The following is a 21,839-nucleotide window of genomic DNA, read 5'->3' as shown; positions in this document are numbered from 1 at the left end:
CAACTTTCTTAGGCTATCTTCATATAGGACGTGCTCCAGTCCCCTGATCATCCTTGTGGCCTCCTCTGGACTTGTTCCAACAGTTCCATGTCCTTTTTATGTTGAGGACACCAGAACTGCACACAGTACTCCAGGTGAGGTCTCACAAGAGCAGAGTAGAGGGGCAGGATCACCTCCTTCAACCTGCTGGTCACGCTCCTTTTGATGCAGCCCAGGATACGGTTGGCTTTCTGGGATGCAAGCGAATACTGCCGGCTCATGCTCATTTTCTCATCAATCAGCACCCCGAAGTCCTTCTCCACAGGGCTGCTCTGAATCTCTTCTCTGCCCAACCTGTAGCTGTGCCTGGGATTGCTCCCACCCAGGTGTAGGACCTTGCACTTGGCATGGTTAAACTTCATGAGGTTGGCATCAGCCCACCTCACAAGCGTGTCAAGGTCCCTCTGGATGCCATTCCTTCCCTCCAGCGTATCAACTGAACCACACAGCTTGGTGTCATCGGCAAACTTGCTGAGGGTGCACTCAATCCCACTGTCCACATCAGCGACAAAGATGTTAAACAAGACTGGTCCCAACACCAATCCCTGAGGAACATCACTCGTTACTGGTCTCCAGCCCGATATTGAGCCATTGACCACAACTCTTTGTGCGCAGCCAGCCAGCCAGTTCTTTATCCACCGAGTGGTCCTCCTATCAAATTGATGTCTCTCCAATTTAGAGACAAGGATGTAGTGTGGGACAGTGTCGAACGCTTTACACAAGTCCAGGTAGATGACATCAACTGCTCTACCCCTGTCCATCAGTTCTGTAGCCCCATCATAGAAGGCCACCAAATTGGTCAGGGAGGATTTCCCCTTAGTGAAGCCATGCTGGCTGTCACCAAGCACCTTGTTGATTTGCATGTGCCTTAGCATGCCTTCCAGGAGAATCTGCTCCAAGATTTTGCCAGGCACAGAGGTGAGACTGACTGGTCTGTAATTCCCCAGGTCATCCATTTTCCCCTACTTGAAAATGGGGGTTATATTTCCCTTTTTTTCCAGTCATCGGGAACTTCACCTGATTGCCATGATTTCTCAAATATGATGGACAGTGGCTTAGCAACTTCATTCGCCAGCTCCTTCAGGACCCGCAGATGGATTTCATCAGGACCCATGGATTTGTGCACGTTCAGATTTTTAAGATGGTCTCAAAACAGATCCTATCCTACAGTGGGCGCAAGGTCTTCATTCTCACAGTCCCTGCGTCTGCCTTCCAAGTCTTGGGTGGTGTGGTCAGAGCCTTTGCCAGTGAAGACCGAGGCAAAGAAGTCATTCAGAACCTCAGCCTTCTCCAAATCCGGTGTAGCTAGTTCTCCTGAGAGCTTCCTGAGGAAGCCTACATTCTCCCTAGTGTGATTTTTATTTGCTATGTACCTGTAGAATCCCTTCCTGTTATCCTTAACGTCCCTAGCCAAGTTTAATTCTAACTGGGCCTTAGCTTTCCTAACCTGGTCCCTAGCTTCTCGGACAACATCCCCGTACTCTTCCCAGGCCGCCTGTCCTTGCTTCCACTTTTTATAAGCCTCTTTTTTCATTTGAATTTTCCTCAGCAGCTCCTTATCCATCCTAGGAAGTCTCCGGGCCCTCCTGCTGCACTTCCTTCTAGTTGGGATGCAACACTCCTGAGCTTGTAGCAAGTGATCCTTGAATATCAACCAACAGTCTTGGGCCCCCCTGCCTTCTAGGGCTATATCCCATGGAACCTTACTAAGCAGGTTCCTGAAGAGGCCAAAGTCTGCTCTTGTGAAGTCCAGGGCAGGAAGCTTGCTGCACGCTCTTCTCACTGTCCTGAGGATCTCAAATTCGACCGTCTCATGATCGCTGCATCCAAGGCTGCCCTGGAGCATCACATTTCCAACGAGCCCTTCCCTGTTGGTGAGCACGAGGTCAAGCATGGCACCTCTCCTTGTCAGCTCCTCTATTACTTGCAGAAGGAAGTTGTCTCCACACAATCGAGGAACCTCCTGGATTGCTTGTGCCGGGCCGTGCCATCATTCCAACAGATGTCAGGGTGGTTGAAGTCACCCATGAAAACAAGGGCCTGTGAGCGTGAGGCTTTTCCTATCTGTCTATAGAGTGCTTCATCCGCAGGTCTCCTTGATCAGGCGGTCTGTAACAGATCCCCACAGTAATGTCTCCCATAGCTATATTCCCTTTAACCCTGACCCACAAACTCTGTTAAGTGCTCACCTGTCCCCAGACAGAGTTCCATACTCTTCAGCCTATCCCTAACATAAAGGGCAACTCCCCCTCCCCGCCTGCCAGGCCTGTCTTTTCTAAAAAGCCTGTAACCTTCCCTTCGAACACTTCAGTCATAGGAGCCATCCCACCATGTTTCTGTGATGCCTATTATATCATACCCCTATAGACGTGCACACACCTCTAATTCCTCTTGTTTGTTCCCCATGCTATGGGTGTTTGTATAGAGGCATCTGAGCCAAGCTCCAAATAAAGCCAGCTCATTGGCTGGAGCGGCTGGGATATCTCTACATTGCTCCGAGCATTTATTATAGGTGCTGGCAACTGACTGGGTGTGTTGGGATGGAATGATGTGCCCCTCCCCCAACATATCTAGTTTAAAGCCTCCTTGACCAGTCTGGCAAGCCTCCTACCAAAACCACGATCACCAACTCCACCAGCCCCCAGTAGACCTGGCCTACAAACTTGGGTCCCGTGTTCAAGACACCCAAACCCCTGACTATGACACCACCCTTTTAACCATTTATTAACCTGGCCAATCCTCCTAGCTTTTTTTAGGTCCTCCCCTGTACCCTGGAGAATTGACGAAAAGACATTCTGAGCTCCAGAGCCCCTAACCACCTCTCCCAGGGCTCTGTAGTCCTTCTTTATGTTCCCCAGGCTACTACTATCTATATCCCTAGCACCCACATGTATCACCAGGAGTGGGTTATAGTCCATGGGACTTACTAGAGCAGGCAGCCTCTCTGTCACATCCCTGATCCATGCCCCCGGTAGGCAACACACCTCCCTTGAGTCCAGATCAGGCCGACAGACGAATGCTTCTGTCCCTTTCATTGTAGAGTCCCCTACTACTACGACCCGCCGCTTTTTCCTGGCAGCACCAGTAGAGATCTTCTTTACCAGGGCATCAGCCGGCTGTTTCTGGCTCGAGTGCGCTTCCTCATCAGCCCCCTGCAGGACAGCAAAGCGGTTCTGGATGGGGACAACAGATTTAGGAGGAAGCCCCTTGCTTTTGATTGTCCTTTTCCTCCTTTTCTTGTTGACTTTTTTTTTTTTTTTGTCATTAATTCCCAGCTTCCCAGGTTAACGGCCTCCTTCTTTCCTTCATGAGCTAGAGGGGAAGCTCGAGGCCCCTGCACAGTTTGGGCCAGGAGCAAGCATTCCTGCTTCCTCTCAGCTTCCCTGACATCTCGCAGCCTATTAACAGCATCCCGCAGCTCAGCCCCTGCTGCAGGAGGACCTCCACCAGGGAGCACCGAGGGCAGCCCTGCCCATTGTGCACCCTCCCCTCACCAGACCAGTGCAGGCACTCTCTGCACCCCGAGCTCTGCACCGCAGCCTCCCCTCTCATCGGCTCTGTCTGGGTGCCTACGCTGGCCACCGCCGGGGCAGCCAGAGCAGAGCTCCCAGACCAGGCCCTGTTCCTCAGGGGAGCGCTCACCATCCCGCTCGAACTGCCGCACAAACTCCCTCGCCGCGCTCCCTGAGGCAGGTTTTTACCCACCCAGGGCTGGTGCCGCCGCTCCTGGCTCCGCCCCCTGTGAGTCAGCTGCTGGCGTCAGCTGAGCTGCCGGCTCCTGGGCAGGTCCTGTGGAGGGCTTGAGGCTCCCTCGGTGGCTCTTGTCCCTCTGAGTTGAGGCTCCTGGACCCTGATCTCTCCCCCTCTCCGGTGTTGAAGGTGGCCTCTCTCGAGCTGCTCACCTCAGCAATTCTCTGACTGTAGTGCATTGTAATCACTGGTGCCTATAGAAGACAAAATCATTTAGGGAATCTTTTCAAGACAGAGGAACATAAGTGTCATCAAAATCTGAGAAACTGAAATCTATAATTCATCTGGGACAAGGACGTCAGGTCACTGCATATCAAGCTCTTCAGGTAGGTCTGAAATGGACTGGAATAAAACTGGACACTATGTTCAATGAAGTCAGTGCTTTTTAACATAAAATGAGCCAATCCATTTTGATGGATCAGAGACAGTTAAATCAGTCAAATGGCAGACTTAATCTGAAATTGAGTTCCATGCCTTTAGAAAATGAGATGACTTCAGAAAATCTGAACTGTGTAGGTACACTGTCATGAGTTTTGCAAAGGTGAAGGCTAGCATGGATATGCTTTCATTACGGGTTGGCTTTAAGGGGGGATATAGCAGGGTTTAAGATGTCCTAAGAGCAAGATGGAACGCAATCTTTGTCACACTATGGGACAGAGCTGTTCTTGTGGCAAAGGTTTCCATCCACCTAGCTCATGCCTACACTAATAATATACATATATGTGTATATATATATGTAACACTGTATATATATTATGTGTGTGTATATATATTATAGAGTCATAAAATCATAGAATAGTTAGGGTTGGATAGGACCTTAAGATCATCTAGTTCCAACCCACCTACCAAGGGCAGGGTGACCTCACCCAAAGCTCTGGCCAACCTGGCCTTGAGCACCACCAGCGATGGAGCTTTCACAACTTCCTTGGGCAATCCATTCCAGTGCCTCACCACCCTTACAGTAAAAAACTTCCTCCTTAGATCCAGTCTAAACTTCCCTTGTTTAAGTTTTAACCCATTTCCCATTGTCCTATCATTACAGTCCCTAATGAAGAGTCCCTCTCCAGCATCCCTATAGCCCCCTTCAGATACTGGAAGGCTGCTAGGAGGCCTCCACACAGCCTTCTCTTCTCCAGGCTGAACTGCCCCAACTTTCTTAGGCTATCTTCATATGGGAGGTGCTCCAGTCCCCTGATCATCTTCATGGCCCTCCTCTGGACTTGTTCCAACAGTTCCATGCCCTTTTTATGTTGAGAACACCAGAACTGCACACAGTACTCCAGGTGAGGTCTCACAAGAGCAGAGTAGAGGGGCAGGATCACCTCTTTTGACCTTCTGATCACGCTCCTTTTGATGCAGCCCAGGATACGGTTGGCTTTCTGGGCTGCAAGTACACACTGAAGCTGGCTCATGTTCATTTTCTCATCGACCAACACCACCAAGTCCTTCTCCACAGGGCTGCTCTGAATCTCTTCTCTGCCCAACCTGTAGGTGTGCCTGGGATTACTCCAACCCAGGTGTAGGACCTTTTATTTGTCATGGTTAAACTTCATGAGGTTGGCATCAGCCCACCTCACAAGTGTGTCGAGGTCCCTCTGGATGGCATCCCTTTCCTCCAGCGTATCAACTGAACCACACAGCTTGGTGTCATCGACAAACTTTTTGAAGGGGACACTCAATCCTACTGTCCATGTCATCAACAAAGTTGTTGAACAAAATTAAAAATTGTATATACCTATATACCAGGCTTTTTTCCTCTTGCCTGACAGTGAGGAACAAAGGCCCTGTTGTGTCCTGGAGGGATTCCCTTCTCATCCAGTGTAGCCACATCCATATTACTCCCTGGGAATCAGTGGGACAGGTGCTTCTCCCTGATTCATGCTGTCATTGTTCAGTATTGTTCTTTACCTGTGTCACCCTTCCTTTCACAGAAATTTTGCCAACACCTTCAGACCATCTCTTAGTGTGATTTTGCTTTTCCTAGGGAAAGAAACAAGGTGCTGTTCAGAGCTCATGTCTGGCAGAACCCTGTATCTGAAAGCCATTCCTTTGAACCACTAAAAATGGGGTATGAGTTTTATCAAATAATGCTCTTCAGATACAGCAATTTGTGACAATATCAGAGCAGGGTTTTTGTCAGCTGCCTGTTATTCTGTTGCATACTGAAGCTTTCCCAGGTGTATCCCCCCTAGCTAAGGTGTGGGACCCGGCTGAATACCAGATACCTTTGTTGTGTATTATCGTGTTAGCTAAGCTGTCACGAAAGTTGCCAGTGTATATGTAGAACATAGAGATTAATCCAATTAAACCTCCACTGACTTTTCCACATTCCTCATGTTGCAGCCTATATCTCTTCACAGGTAGGCATTAGAGCATGGGTAAGATTAATCAAATTATGTTTACAGAGTGGCAACCCAACACAAAGTATGACATAATGAGACGGAGGCAGGGAGGGAGTGATTAGCAGTTAAGCTTTAACCCACCATAACTGCTGGTGATCCTTAACCTCTCCATGTCAATTTTAAGGATGGACTTTAAGAAGGCATTTGCGTAAAAGCATTGCACACCCTGACCTGAAGTTTGTGAATAATACAGGTTTCAGATTTTTTCCAACTTCTGAAGAAGACCCCTAAAGACAGTGTATGGCTTATACAATAAAAGCTAATATGAATAACAGCTTTAGTGAGAAATAGAGTATCTGGGAATTAAAACTAACAAATATGCTCAGATTGAAATTTATGTAGTCACATAACGACACAGATGGTAAATTTTACTGATATGTATTTTTCCCTGGTGTAGAACACACAGTAGCAATCCAGAATGACAGATTGTATCCCAAGCTAAAACTGTGTCAGACACAAAGTAATCATAAGATGTTATCACATAATTTGCACTGGGGCCAGCCTGAATCTTTTGAGCCTTTTTTGTTCAGCTGCACTGAGTTGCTTTTCAAATGGGTTTTCCTCCTGTAATATAACTTCTGTTTTTTTTTATTGTTATTAATGCATCTTTTCAATAGCTTCTAACAATGGTCTCCCTAATAATTTATCATTATTATTATTATTATTATTATTATTATTATTGCTGTTGTTGTTGTTATATAACACATAATAATAATACTAATGATTATTAATACTACTGGTCCTATCTGGTGAACAAAATCAGCTTTATCTGCAGCTTCTGGTGAGGTCACATGCAGAGATTTATGTAACCATTGAATATACAGAGTTAGATATGAGATTCATTTCTGCCCGTTTAGCCATTTTGGCTAAATTAGACTCTTTAATTAGGCTCCTTCTATTTAAAAGGCAAAAGAAATGTTTCTCCAGAGACTCTTTACCTTATTACTTTCAGAAATTTATTTTAGGATGAGCAAACAACCCTTGTGAGGATGTTCACCTTATCTCCAGATGGCTGACTTCAGTGGAATAGCTAACATTTTAATTGCTAAAGTTGGAGAAAATTAATCTTTTCTATAGTGACAGTGCTGGGGAATTTTTACACATGAAGGCAGAAAAAGACCTCCACTGACCATCTATACAGTGTCAAAGCCTATTCACTGACCCTGATACAAACTCTTTGAAATAGATTAAGTAAGTTGTTGAACCACATGAATTCACGATCTTTGGGAACTGTTTGAGAATTAGGTGACCTAGAGCAAATTTATGTGAGGGGCCATATTTTGATTCAGTGGTGTAAATGGTGTATTTCAGTGTTGTTCATGCTCAGGAACTGTTGGTATTGTGATGTAATCAGACCATCCAAGTAAGTCTCAGGCTGCAGCTTTAAGCATCTTTCCATCACTACCTGTACCTGTATGTAGATTTTACAAATGTGTTGAAATTGGTATCAACAGTTGTCAGTCTTCAAAAATGTATACATGCTTTTTTAATTCATGTGGTGTGAATCAGGTTCAAGCTGGCTACATACCATTCTCTTTCCCTTTATTTTAGTGGAAGGATGAGAAAGAACTGATGGTAAAGGGAATTTCTCCTTCCGTATGAGCCTTCAGAGAGAAACTTTTTTTAATATCTAAACATTTCCTATTTGTGGTCTGTGTGTACTAGGCAAAGGCTCTGAAAACACAAGCTCTATTCCCATGTCTGCCACAGGGTTGTTGTGTTATTTTGAACAAAAGTACTTTTTCTCCTCATATGGGACCTTTGCCTTTGTGGGTCTGACCTTATGACCAGCTGGTGGTGAAAGTTTGTCTTGTGGCCATGGATGCACATTCGTTTTTAGCTCTTGTTCTGACACATGACAACTAGATCAAGAGAAGGACTGGGTTTAAAATCAAACAGCGCTTTCACCTTGACTGCACAAGCCATATTGCTGGTCCAAAAAAAGTATCTGGAAATGTGTGGTGGGGAGGGAGCCTGCACTTCAGCTATCAATGATTAGGAAAATCTTGCCTTGGCTTCCCTTTCTGTAAGAGTGAGTATACAGTGTTCACAGCAACCAGAGAAGGACCGCACAATGCAGGGCATGCCTCAGACCTTTCACACTTGCTGCCTCTCATGAAGTCATGCCGGAGCTATCAGCTAAAAGCTTCAGATCCTGCTTAACCTCCCCAGTGTGATCCTGCCTGTGGCATGCCCTTGCAGTCATGATGGTGCCAACCTCAGTGCACCTGGTTCTCACAGGGGCAGCATTTCTGGATCCAGTGTAGACATCTCTACCTTGTACTCTCTATTCCTTACAGCTCTGGGGTCAGCAGGAACTGGAGATGGGATCTTTCTCTTTCCTAAGCACACATGTGCAAAGCTAGTAAATTCTGAAGTACAACAACCCACCCAGTGGGATCAGGCCACCACCTAACAACTGCTTTTCCTCTGATATTTTTGCTCAGCAAGTGGTATTGTAAGTTCCGCTTTACTTACATGCTGTCTGTTGTTGCTGCACATTCTTGGCACTCATGATGAGCTGGAGTCATAAGCAGTAAGCTATGAACTTGCAGTAATAATAGTGATAATACAGAAAACTCAAATTATTTTTAATGTGCTCATACTTACTTCCTTTGTTCAATGGGGCTTTTAGTTTAAAGACAAGTAATTAAACTGCAAGAGCTACAGCAGGATGAAACAATTTTGTAAAGAAGACAGAATGACAACACAATAATAATGACAGTACTATAATGTGCATTTATAAGATGGCTTTCATCCAAAGCTCTCAAAGTGCTTAACAAACTTTGTAGGCAGACAGCAAACTGAAGGCCATGTGCTTTCAGGGATAAGGTAAAGGTGAGGTGCTTTGGAATGTTGACTTCTTTGATGCCTAAGAGAGTTGGATGTTGTATAATCAAGAGCCTGAGTGAACCTGGTGACAAAATTTTTGTGATTTTAGGAACTAGAGAAGAAGGCCAAAGCTTTTACAGGTGGACATCATCACAAATTTATAGAAGGCTCGCGTCTCTGTGATTTGGCAGAAAAAGGCTACTCAAAATCCCTGGAGTTAGATCTAGATGATTTCAGCATGGAAATAACAACAAAACACTTAAAAGTGACAGTGATTAACTATCAAATCAACTCACCCAGGAATATAGTGGACTGTCTGTTACTAAAAGTGTTTAAATCAAAAATACATGCAACTTGAAAAGGTACAGTGTAGCTCAGAAAAGTTATGGTCCAGACATAAGAATAAAATTCTAAGGCCTGTCTTCAGGAAAGACTCAACCAGGATGGTTGCAATGGCCTCTTCTGGCCCTAAAAATCTATGAATATATGAATCTATTAATTTATTTATTTATTTATTTCCCAGAAAGATTGGCATGGGGACACTACATATATATTTGTGTAATGGTCTAAAAATTAGGCTGGTTTTCCTGCTGTCATATTTTGACTGCAATAACTTACTTTCATATTTGTATATGGTGTTTGCTATTAATTACTAATAAGGTTTGCAATTAATAATAATAGTGATAGTAAAATACCAATGACATTCTTTGCTTCTAGTAGTTACCTGTTCTACTCCTTTCCCTTCTTTTTCTTTTCCAGTGAGCACAATGCTCTTTTAGAACACCTGGAGCTTTTTATTTGACTGTATTTGAATGTTATTTCCATTCAAATATGACAAACCAAAGGACTCAAACTCTCCATTTCAAATTACACCCATTTTCCCATAATTCTCTTAGTGTCCTTTGAGTACAGACAGTTTGCTTAAAGAAAGATTTTGGCCCTGTCTTTTTAAATATTTGTGATGTATATTTATGTTTTTGAATGCAACATCAAAATATGGTAAAATTAGCATATTTGGGTGTATTTGTGAGAGTAGAACTTGAATACGTTACTAAAATGATTATTTTTTATATCTCTCTGTTTGTATGTACAGCAGAGTTGGAAGTTATACACAACCAGATCTTAAACCCTTGGAGCAATATAATCCTTGTGATAATGAAGCCTGTTTAAGGGCAAGGCAATTTAGCTAGGACAGAGAACTGTGCATACCTGGTTACACAAATATCTGGTTACACAAGTGACTTTATTTGGCCTGACAGAAATGGTCTGTTATGGTCCGATTGGAGAAAAGCCCCAGTGCCAGACCCTGTTTCAATTCATGATCCCAACAGTGAAATTAAGACACAAACACGGTCAAGTACCGTAATCGGACAGTTTGCTTATTACAAATTACAAAAAGACAGTTATGTAAAAAAAGGGTAATTATTGTAATAAAGAGGATAGCAATAGGACAGATTGGGAAAAAGGTAGAAAATGAAGTAAGAATTCCACGTGCAGAGAGAGAGAGAGACCGTCACCACCATGGATCCAGCAGTGTCCCAGTGATCTGTTGTCGTCGTCATTGGGGGTGGGAGTTCTTCAGGGTTAGTAGTTGGTATCTGAATAGTGTCCCTCAAGAGTCCATCGGCAGTGGGTGTCCTCGTAGAGGTGTCCTTCTGGAGTCCCCTTGAAGGTACCCCATGGAGTGTGTCTCATGGAGTTGCCCTCATGGTGATGTCTCATGGAGGGTGTCCCTCAGGGTCCATAGTAGTCATCGGCAGAGAGTGTCCTCACGGAAGTGTCCTTCTGGAGTCATCCTCATGGCAATGGCTCCCTGGCAATGTGCCTCTTGGTGGTATGTCTCTTGGTGATCATCTTTACCCCTTTTGTAAAGAGCTAGGGGGAGTACCTCTGCTGTTCACATAGTGTATTATGCGTTCCTGGTGGACCAGTTTCCCTGGTCTTGCAGCCAGCTCTTTGACACACATGTCTGCAGCAATTCTTGGGATAACATCTCACACCAATTCTCAAGGTAATGGATGGAAGAGTCTTATCTCAGCTGTTTCCCACTCATCCCTCAGGCAATGAATGGTGGAGTCCCAGTCAGCTCCTCACACCCTTCTCCCAGGCAAAGGACACTGGAGTCTTACCTCAACTCCTCCCACCCATCTCTGAGACAAAAGATAGGTGGATTTCCATCTCAGCTTCTCAAACAAATCTTTGAGACAATGGACAGTGGAGTCTGATTTCAGATCAGTCTCTCACAAGGTCCAAAGGAAATTTATCCTTCATAAAACCACTGGCTGATGCAGTGAACACAACTTCCCAGGGCATCTTTGTGGATGTTCAGTTCTTCCAGTCAGATGCCAGCTCCAGGACAGATAAAACTAATTCAAGTACAGAGTGATGCTGTACTCTTCTCTCCCCTAGTCCTGTGTGTGCAGACCTACTCTCTCTTGCACTGAAAAAAGGCAGTGAACAAGTGTCATTGGTTGATAAATGTTGATATATTTCTTGCCTTGCAATAGTTTTCAGCCAGACCACCCAACCACACAGTTGGATTAGCTGACTCAAGGTGGATGGGAACATGTGACTGGAAGATCTAAACAGAACAGTACATGCCTGTGTTTAAGGGATGTCTACACTAATGAATAAGTAGAACCATTCCTTAGTTGTTCTGAAGCCAAATGACATGATGTCCTGGTTTTGGTCCATTCTTTCGATTCTCCTCTGCATCCTGCTTGGGATGCAGGGTACGAAGGAATTGCAGGGAAGCAGGGGTGAGCAAGCAGCTATGTGGTATTTAGTTGCCAGCTGGGTTTAAATTGTGACATATGACATTGCTTGCACGTGTGTTTTACCACACCAAAAAAGAATAGTTTACTGGTGTATATCCCTCTTTCATGCTGGCCTTGAAACGTGATCAGGCAATGAGTGTGTTGGTTGACTTGGATCAAAACTATGACAGCCCTGCTAGATGTGCCTATACAGATGATAAGGGGCAAAGACTCATGCCTGTACTCAGCTTAGTTTGAGTTTTTCATCCATCAGACACCAGCATGATCTGAGATCAGACTGTAGGCAGCAGCTGGCTTATGTCTAACCAGCTTAAAATGCAAGCTTGCATCTGTCTGCACATATCTGCTCAGGCGTTAATTACCTTTCCTCACCTGCATTTGCTCCAGAGAGTTGAGGTTGTAGTTCATGGTGGGGTGCTAGTATTCAGGCTATCCTAGTTCTTGCTGACTTCCAAAACCCATTCATTCTTCTAGCCCTCATGATCATACATAAAGGTGTAAAATGGACCTGTGTAAAACAGTAGACACCAATATTGTGAATTAAAAAGTTATCAGCATCAATGAAATCAAGTATACAACAATATGCAAAACCTGCCTATAAAAGAAGCTTCGCACCCATATTCAAGCAGTGTGACTTCAACAAGCTGGTGGGAAGAGGATGATAGTATGGAGATACTTGCTTAGGAAATATCGTACACTTACCTACTAATACATACATGCATGCACATATGTATGTACATATCTGGGTATATGCATATATGCATGGGATGTGCCTGTGCTAGTAAACAAACCAGTACAATTGCACAGAAGCAAACACTGGAATTTGGCGTTCTCTGGACTACTCATATAGTCTCTGGTATGTTGTTTATCCAGGCTAGCTAGCACTGTCCGACAACTCCCAGGCACAGCTCAAGAGCCAGCATGCACCAGGCACTGTCCCCAGCAGGCAAGCTGGAACGGGATATTTTATTTTGGAGGTAAGGCTGTTTAATACTAAGGAAATGGATAGACTGTGCCAGCTGGCCTCAGGGACAGAGCTGATCCTGACACTTGCTTAGCTTACTAGCAGAGATGTAGCCAAGATGTCTGCCAGGAGATTTGTCTTGGTCCCACTTCTGCAAGCTTGCCTGTCAGTAAACACTCAAGTTCCTTTCTCTTTTGCTGTTGGCTCAGTGGTGAGGAGCTAAAATACTGAATGTTGTTGGTCCAGAAATGAGGAAAGAGCTGTACCTTCAACAGGAAGAGGAGTAATGAAGGGTGCAATATAAAATAGAGAACTGGAAGAAAACCATGAAGAAACAGCTTGCTGTCCCTGCTGAAGACAGCAGAATGGTGGGGACAGGACTTCACCTTTTTGTGAAGTACTCCAAGTAGACAGGCACTTTACCTTTATGTATCTGCAGGAATCAGTTTGTGTTTCCTGACATAGATACCATTAGTAGCAAAACTATGTTCATATGGTTACCTACTTCAGCTGAGTGCTAATAGACAGCACCCATTAACTGTAGTCATGTTCCTATTATGGCCAGATATTGCCCATCTACAGAGAGTCATTTTGAGGATTTGGCTCCATTTTTTTTTTCTGCCCATGGCCACCTGAATGAGAGAGCCTGGGAAAAGAGTTCAGATGGGAGAAATTAAGGAAAGGGGTAGAGAGAGGATATGTCTTTTCAGGTTTCCTTTTCTCTCTAATTTAATACAGGTTGCTGTTTCTTTCAGTTTAATATATAGTATCCATTTAAAAATAATAATAATTAAAGATTCTACTTATCATTTTGTCTCACAGAAGGCTTTCAAGGAGTTGTTCCACAGCCTGAGGCTAAAGCTAGCCCAGATATTAGCTGAACCAAACAGGGCTGTCATTGTGAGACAGTCTGCACCACTGCAATGTTTATAAAAAAAAAAAAAGTGAAATTAACGCCAAAAGATGAAAGCTAGGAAAGCATCTGAACTGTACAGGAAAACAGCGATCACAAGGGAAAACGGGGCCAAATACCTGTATTCAGTCATCTACCACAGAACCTAAGGCAGACTTAAATTCTGGACTCTGAGGGAAGGAGCTCTATGATTTACACAGCTTTCCTCTTGTACCTGCTTACATGACCTTGACTCCCCAGGTAATGGGAAGAAGGTTTGTATTCAAAATGCTACTTTATAGATGTCCTTTAGCTATCGCATCTGGCTTTCCTCTCTGATTCTATAGGGAAATAGGACTTGGCTGCTTGAATAATAGGTGAAGTTAATTTTTCTTTCGGGCACACACACCACTGCAATAAGTTCATTTCAGGCACCACAGAAAGCTGCTTTGGGCAGCCCACGTAGTAAGTTTGTAACATGAAGAACCATCAAGGAGAAGAGCAGGGGGCCTACTGCTGAGGGAAGCTGTCACCCAGCAGCCTGACATGAGCAGAGACGTCAATGATGTGCAATGTTGCAGACCCTCCAGCTCAAAGAGACAGCGGTACTACAATATGTCAAGTGCATCACTAAGTTTCAGCTCAGTGGAGAGGACAACGCATACACCTGGGAACTGGGGAACATCTGCTGGAAGAAGTCACTTGAAAAATAACCTTGCAATGGCTTGAGAGAAACATCTGTGCAGCAAATGACTTACCACCAGTGATGGAAAGACAGGAAGAGAGAAGTTGGGGAAAGAGTAAGAACCACCTTGTGTCAACAATACAAGGAGCTGGTGACAGGACGAAGGGAATTTAGGTCAGCACAAACTTATTTGGCTATTTAGCTTTAATGCACAGGAGGTGATGCAGCATCTATTCAACTAAAATGTCTGTGCAGCTGTTTTAACACTGGTTAATGTGAATGAGAGGGATCCAAATTTTCCTTGTTTTCCCCATTCTTCACTTTGGAACTCTATGTTTTATTGTTTACTTATTGTAAGAGTTTGCTCACATGTTTCCTACTTTGTACATACATAACAGCAATCTGGGGAGTATATGAGTTCTTTAAATCAGATGAATATCATATCTTTCTAAGAGATGTGGAATCTAAGGCACAAGGTGATTTATTTTGTCCAGAACAAAGCTAGCTATATATAGGATAGGAAAAACTCCAAAACTCCTCATGCCTTCCCAATGACTCGTTTTATCCATTATTTCTGGCAAATCTTGTTATACAGGCAGAGCAAAGATTCAAATGAAACATCTTCTGACAAGATACATTCCCTCTAGGAAGTACTAGATGGAATTCCCCAGGCTACATATTTTGGGAAGTCAAATTAGGTGTCTCCTTTTGGTTTCATGTGCTTGCACATTTCAAGACTAGGAAACAATTTCATTTGTCTGAATCTACTCTCCTTCCAAGCTATATTTGTGCTTGGGATTACCCCAAACCAGGTGCAGGATCTTGCCTTGTTGAACTTTCTTAGGTTTGCATTGGCCTGCCTCTCCAGCCTACCATATTCCCTCTGGATGGCCTCTCCTTTCCCTCCAGCCCGTCAACTGAACCACATAGCTTGGTGTCATCAGCAAACTTGCTGAGGGCACACTCAATCCCACTGCCCATGTCACCATCAAAGGTGTTAAACAGCACCAATCTCAACACTGACCCCAGAAGAATGCCACTTGTCACTGGTCTCCCACCTGGACATCAAGCCATAGACCACAGCTCTTTGAGTGCAACCATCTAGCCAAATCCTTATCCACCTAGTGGTCTGTCCATCAAATCTATGTCTCTTCAGTTTCAAGACAAGGATGTTGTGCAAATCAGTGTAAAATACTTTGCACAGTCCAGGTTACTGGACTCTGTGTCTTTTATACAGGCGTCAGGTCTTGGATGGTTTTGGAGAAGGAACCATGAATTAGACAAAGTTTTTATTTTCTTTATTTTCTGTATCTCTTACTGAAGACAGTAGACCAACTACCCCATTCATCTGAACTCATTCCTGCCAGAATTTCTACTGTCTTTGATAGCTGCCTTCATTTTTTGGATGGGCAGTAGAAAGGACAGGAATGTTTTCTGGTTGGACAGTGGAAAGGACAGGAGTAAAGGAATAGTGAGAGACTAGGAGCAGGAGACAGGCAAAAGTTAAATAGCTGCACATGAATTTTGAGAACATGTTGTTTCTACAAGTGAACAGATGCAATACACTTAAGGAGAGATCTTTAACCTTCAAAGGAAGAACCTCAGTTCAGTGAAGTAGAAAAAAAGGACAGAAGGAATAAAACAAAATTAACAGGCTTCAGAGGACTTCTGTCATTCATCACAGTGTTGTGAAAAGGAGACTAAAGTCAAGAAGTCAAAAGCTCTAGGCAGGATTTTACTAATTTTATATCTGGTTTTCTTCCTTTCTTCCTTTTTCCCCAACTCATTATGGCTGCAGTAATCTTATCAGCGCACCAAGTTATTAGCACCAAAGAAATGTACGTGTAAAATTCAGACACTTGGCTTCTGCTGACCACCTGGGGTCTTACTATTTATAAAATAATAAAATGACATTGTCAAGATGAACCTTTTTAGTTCCCTGTTCTCATAGAAAGTATTGCATGAAAGTATGTTAACAATTAATATCACTTGATATAGTTGGTGAAGTAGGAAGCAATATTTGCTCTATGGTATTGAAAGAATAGCACTGAAATTGGTGCACAACTCATCTTTGTGGCTGTCACCAAAACACAAATTCAATATGTCTCTGCCCTTCTACTGGAACTTTACTACCTTCTCATGACTGTAACTTTCCTTTCACCATTGTTTCTCTCTCTTTGCTCATGAACCAACTTAGGATTCCATGCATTTTTTTTGAAACATATTTTCATTGAGATTTCTATATATATTCTGCTTTTCATTAGGGCTAGATCCCATTTAGCCACTTCTGAAGACAGAATCACAGAGTCATAGAATAGTTAGGGTTGGAAAAGACCTTAAAATCATCTAGTTCCAGCCACCCTGCCATGGGCAGGGACACCACACACTAAACCATGTCACCCAAGACTGTTCAACCTGGCCTTGAACTCTGCCAGGGATATAGAGTCATAGAATCAAAGAATAGTAGGGTTGGAAAGGACCTTAAGATTACCTAGTTCCAACCCCGCTATAATGGGCAGGGATACGCCTAATTTCATCATATAACTCATACTCCGTTTCCAATGGAAATCTTTAAGGGTTTGCCGGCCCCGTTACATTGAGGCAATACCAGATTGCATTCACTGAATTCATGCCTCTTCATCATTCTTAGGCTCCCTTCATTAAGCAAACCATGGTAAATTCACAGATGACAAGAAAATGCTTTCCAGGGTCCACTACAGAAGCTGCTACTTTTTTGCTCCTACCCAAGAGGGTTTTCCCAACACCAAACTGAGGATTTGCACTCTCAAACACTTCCATATGACTTTAGGACAAGCTCAGTATTCTGCAATGCTTTTTCATGGCAGTAAACTACAATATGAAAGGGCACTTCTGCACAGAACTGCAATGCTATTTTGCACACTTTGTACGCAAAAGGACACTCACAAAGTTAATAACAGTCACAGGACTGAAACAACATTTGCAATGCTGAAAATGCTTTGCAGTATGTATGACTGGCCAACATGAGATATTCATAGGCTTGACTGCTGTAGAGACAATTAACTCATATAAAGTAGCTGAGAGAGGACAGTATCCTTGATACAGACTCTGAGGAAAATTTAAGTATACTACAAAAGGAATTTGCCCTTGGTCTGGTTTCACTGGTAAACAAAGTGGACATTCTTCCACTCTCATAGATTTTACATGGTTTGCACAGATAAAAGGATTTGGGCCTTTTGAAATGAAAAGGAGATTTCTACTATAGTCCAGCACGCTGCTGACGAGGTCTCATCCAAAATGCACCATGACCATGTCTCCCCCTTGGTTCCTCTGTAAAGCATGTAGCAACCTGTGTCTGCACCACAGGAAATGCTGTTTGAACAGATCATCCTCGGGACTTGACACTGAATGAGATACCACACTCAAGAGTCTAGGTAGCACTTTCTGTTTGTGACTCTGTTTATCATACTACAAGTCTTGATTATTCTAATGACACTGGCCTTCTTCAGAAACACATTGTTTATACCCCCAAGGAGTTTGCTGCACACACAAGTATTCTCAATCTACTGTATAAACAAATGTGTTATTCAGCAGACAGCTGCACTTCTGATGCTGATAACTGGCGAAGGGGCTGACAATAACATAGCAAATATTACCACCCCTCTAAGTAGTTTGCACAATTTTACAGGGACTGGATTCATTCTCCATCATTTCAGTGGGCTCTGGAGCTTTCATTGTTCTCTGCTTTGGGGTCCTTGGTAGATTTTTGCTTAAACCAAAGAACTTATCTCTTGACCCTGCATCTGTAACTTCATGTTGTCCTATTTGAGCAAATACCAGATCATGGTTTTCATAAAATGAATCAGTTGTCAGACCCACAGCTCTGGGAACACACCAAACACAGGTGCATCTCTTGCACAGACATTGCAAGAAACACAGAATGATAGAAGATATGAGTTGGCAGATAGGGGAGGTGTTTTTCACTGAAATTGTGATGATGTTAGCATTCGCTGGTTCAGTTACCCGTGTTGAATCGCAGAAGTCCTTTGTTTTGATACAGGTTGTAGAATGTGACTTTCTGAGGTGTTTAAAGTATTTAAAGCCTGAATTACACTTGGAAGGAATGTATCTATGGGGAGAGGGGAGACTGAGGGAGAAAAAAAGGAAATGTAACAAATAAAAGACATTCTACAATCAGTTGGACATATTGTATTCTGTAAGGGTGGCTGAAATGATTCAAAAAAAAAAAAAGACTGATTTTGATTGGCTAAATACACCATAGTTGAAATCGTATTCTGGCACATAGAATTAGGAGCCAGTGGAGACCATCAGAGATACCTAGGTGTTGAAATCAATTCGACTTAGCAATTGCATATTCATTTCTAGTTTCTGACCCTTCTTATTGCAATGCAAAGATCTATTTTTCTCGCTGAACTGTTTTGGGAATACTGAAGTTTGGTATCCTTCTTTCTTTCCTTTGGGCCAGGTGTGTAAAATTTGGAGATTTTACTAGGGCAATCAAAATTACAGTCTGCTATAAGAAAGTAGAAAACCTCATCTTGTTGTTCCAGCCATTAAATGAGGGATACAAAGTCACTTTGTTAAATAGTCACTTGAAGAACTTCAAAGCACCTCACTTGTTTCAAGCAAATCCAGTTTACACACACAAACACAAATTCCCGTCATCCTGACTTAGCTATTGTGTTGATAGCTCCACAACAGACTAAACTGGTCTCTAGAGATCAATGTTTTGAATCCTTATTTCTGATCTTTTTGTGTGTGCATGCTTGTTAGTTTTTCCTCCAATATTATCTCTCCCTCTCTAAATATATCCAATATTATTATCTGTCCCTCCCTAAATAAAGAGGCATCACACAACAGAGGGTGAGCAAGAAGGGCAGCAGACAAATATGTGATTGTCATTGTCTGTCCTTTCCTGCCTTTTTTTTTCATCTCACACACACACAGACAACAATAATTACAGGGAAGGCTCGATGTATATGAAATAAATGTAAATAAATTAAGCAAACTGTTCAACTGGTACCACTCCTTTCTTGTTGCAGATTCATTTCATGTCACTGAAGCCAGAAAGGTCAACCTGATTGCTCAGTTAATATTTTTATTGCTTTTTTTTGGGGGGGGTTTGTGTGTGTTCCAAGCTTTGTATTAAAATTTCTTATGTCTCTGGAGTTGTAGTTTGGGGGTTTGTGGGAGATAGTGGACTATCCCACCTTGACAAGAAGATATAGGTATTGTTCCCTGCCATGAATCCCGTGAGCATTCAAGCATTGTCAGAATTTTAAGCAGGAAAGACAAGAACTCAGGTCAGACCTAAGCTGAAACTTTTCTACTGCAGAAGAGAGAGAGACAGAGTTGGGACAGAGACCCATGAAAAAGTCTTAAGATACAAACTGGTCCTGAGGGAAGGTGGTCAGGGGCAGTGGTCAAAACTCAATGAGGAGCTGCGTCCCAGAAGAGGCTCTGCCTTGCCAGTACTCTGGCATACATGAAATAATCTAGGTGATGGCCATTTTATGCCCCAAAGCAGTCTGCTCTCCTGGCACACATCTGCCTTTTCAGTCCAGCTCTCATCATGGGAAAATGCATACCCAGAAAAGAATCAGCCCTGTTTATTGTCATTCTTATTTTTCTAGTAATGCCAGGACATCAGCACTGGTGTAGCTGAAAGACTCTGTACCCTGCTTATTGCTTAGACTTAGGCTGAGCAGAGGAGCACTGCATAGAAATGTCTACAGAGAAAGAGTAGAGGTGAGGTAGGAGCAGTCCTTCCCTAACAGGGGGATTGTGGACATAAAACACTTTAAAATTTCAAAATACTCAAAGATAGCATAGAAGAAAGAGTTCTTAGAAATCTCTCAGACAAGAGACTAGAAAAATATTTCTTATGTTCTGTTTGTGCTCACTTTGCCCTGAGTCTTTTGTTGTTTCTTTTAGACCAAGATTTTAATAAGTAAATTTTTGCTTTCATTATTGAGATGGTTATAGTTTTACATTGTCTTTGTCTAGCTAGCTAAACCCACTATTCTCTAATTACATTCTCATAAATTTGAAGGCCAGAATGCACATTATTTTAATGTAGTTTGTCTTTTTCATACTGCAAATCACAGGATTTGACCAGTGATCCCTCTATCAGGCCTGTAACTTTTGTTGAACGAGGGAGCTTTTTTAAGAAAGACATCTAATCTTGATTTAAGAACTTCTTTAAAGACTACTTAACAACTCATCAAGCTTGTCTGGGTTTTTTTCTTTGGTTTATAGAAGTAATGAACCGAGTCCCCATCCTCCCCTCCTGGAGATATTTCTTAATGGAAAGTAAAAATGCCACAATTACGACACACCATGTGTGGGACATAAAAACTCACTCTCACTCTAGTATCTGTATGATATTTAATAAAGTACCAACACAGCAGCAATAATGTACACAGGGAATCAGGCATCATAAATAAAAGGAGGGAAATGTAATAATGGGAAGTTAGAGAAAAATATGAAAGCAGCTGTAAGAACAGAAACAGACAAGGAAAATATAAAAAGAGAAAAAAAATCAAAACCCCTCACAGCCAGACATGGAAATAACGTATTCTAAAACAGGTGCACTTTTGGAGGATTCTTTCTGAATAGAGGAAGAGATACACAGGCATTCATGTACACACACACACACATATACATGCACATGACTTGCCAGATCTTACCAGATGATGTAGTTGAGGCTGGCTGAACTTAATTAACTTGGATGAGTGGTTTTAGATTTTAACCTTCCTTGTTTATTTGCTTTCACTGTGCAGTGGTAAAGACTTTCAGACATGGAGGGAAGGGTAGGAAATAAAGGAAGAAGTGAAATGAAGAAAACAATAAGCTTTCTGTATCTGTCCAGTTGTTTGTTTCTAAGGATGCAGATAAACCAGCACAACTCTGATACTGATCTACACCATCTGAGAATCTGGCCATGGGAGGCTTTCCTCTCTAGATTTCAAAGATAGTTCTTTTTTCCTTCAACCACATCTGCTGCTGCTGCAGAATCACTGCAGGGGCCTGTTATCCATCACTAAACCCACCTGATGTGGTTTGACCACTTTCATAGTTCTCTTAGCTTCCAAAACAAGCTGTTCACACCCAAATTCATTTATGGGAATGAATAAGTAGGAATAAATGGCTCTTCCTAGTTCCTGACCATGACTGGGAACTGTTTGGGAAAATGCTAATTGGCCTGGGCTGAAGACTTGGCTAGGAATGAAGTCTGGAAGAACTCTTGGATGTCAGTTGACAAGCTCAGCATGATCTGGCAGTGTGTGCTTACAGCCCAGAAAGCTAACTATATCATGGGCTACACCAAAAGGATTGTGGCTAGCATGCTGATGGAAGTGACTGTTCCCTTCCTCTCTGCTCTTGTGAGACCCCCGCTGTAGAACTGTAGAATGGTTTGGATTGGAAGGGACCTTAAAGCTCATCTAGTTCCAGCATCCCTGCACAGGGATTCTTCGTTGTTGTGGTGAAGCCTTTC

General features: G+C 42.9%; 1 long non-coding RNA gene across 1 annotated transcript; it reads left to right on the top strand.

Moving 5' to 3' along the window:
• Window positions 1–5,529: 5,529 nt before the first annotated feature.
• LOC134174031 (uncharacterized) lies at window positions 5,530–21,373 on the top strand. Its single transcript, XR_009968479.1, has 3 exons — window positions 5,530–5,650; window positions 5,774–5,857; window positions 21,124–21,373. It is a non-coding gene; the product is annotated as an uncharacterized LOC134174031 (long non-coding RNA).
• The last annotated feature ends 466 nt before the right edge of the window (window positions 21,374–21,839 follow it).

Source organism: Pezoporus occidentalis, unplaced genomic scaffold (assembly GCF_034315485.1).
Source record: "Pezoporus occidentalis ecotype Australia unplaced genomic scaffold, CSIRO_AGI_Poc_V1 ctg57, whole genome shotgun sequence".
In the NCBI taxonomy this organism is placed as follows: Eukaryota; Metazoa; Chordata; class Aves; order Psittaciformes; family Psittacidae; genus Pezoporus; species Pezoporus occidentalis.
This window is presented reverse-complemented; position numbering and strand designations above follow the sequence as displayed.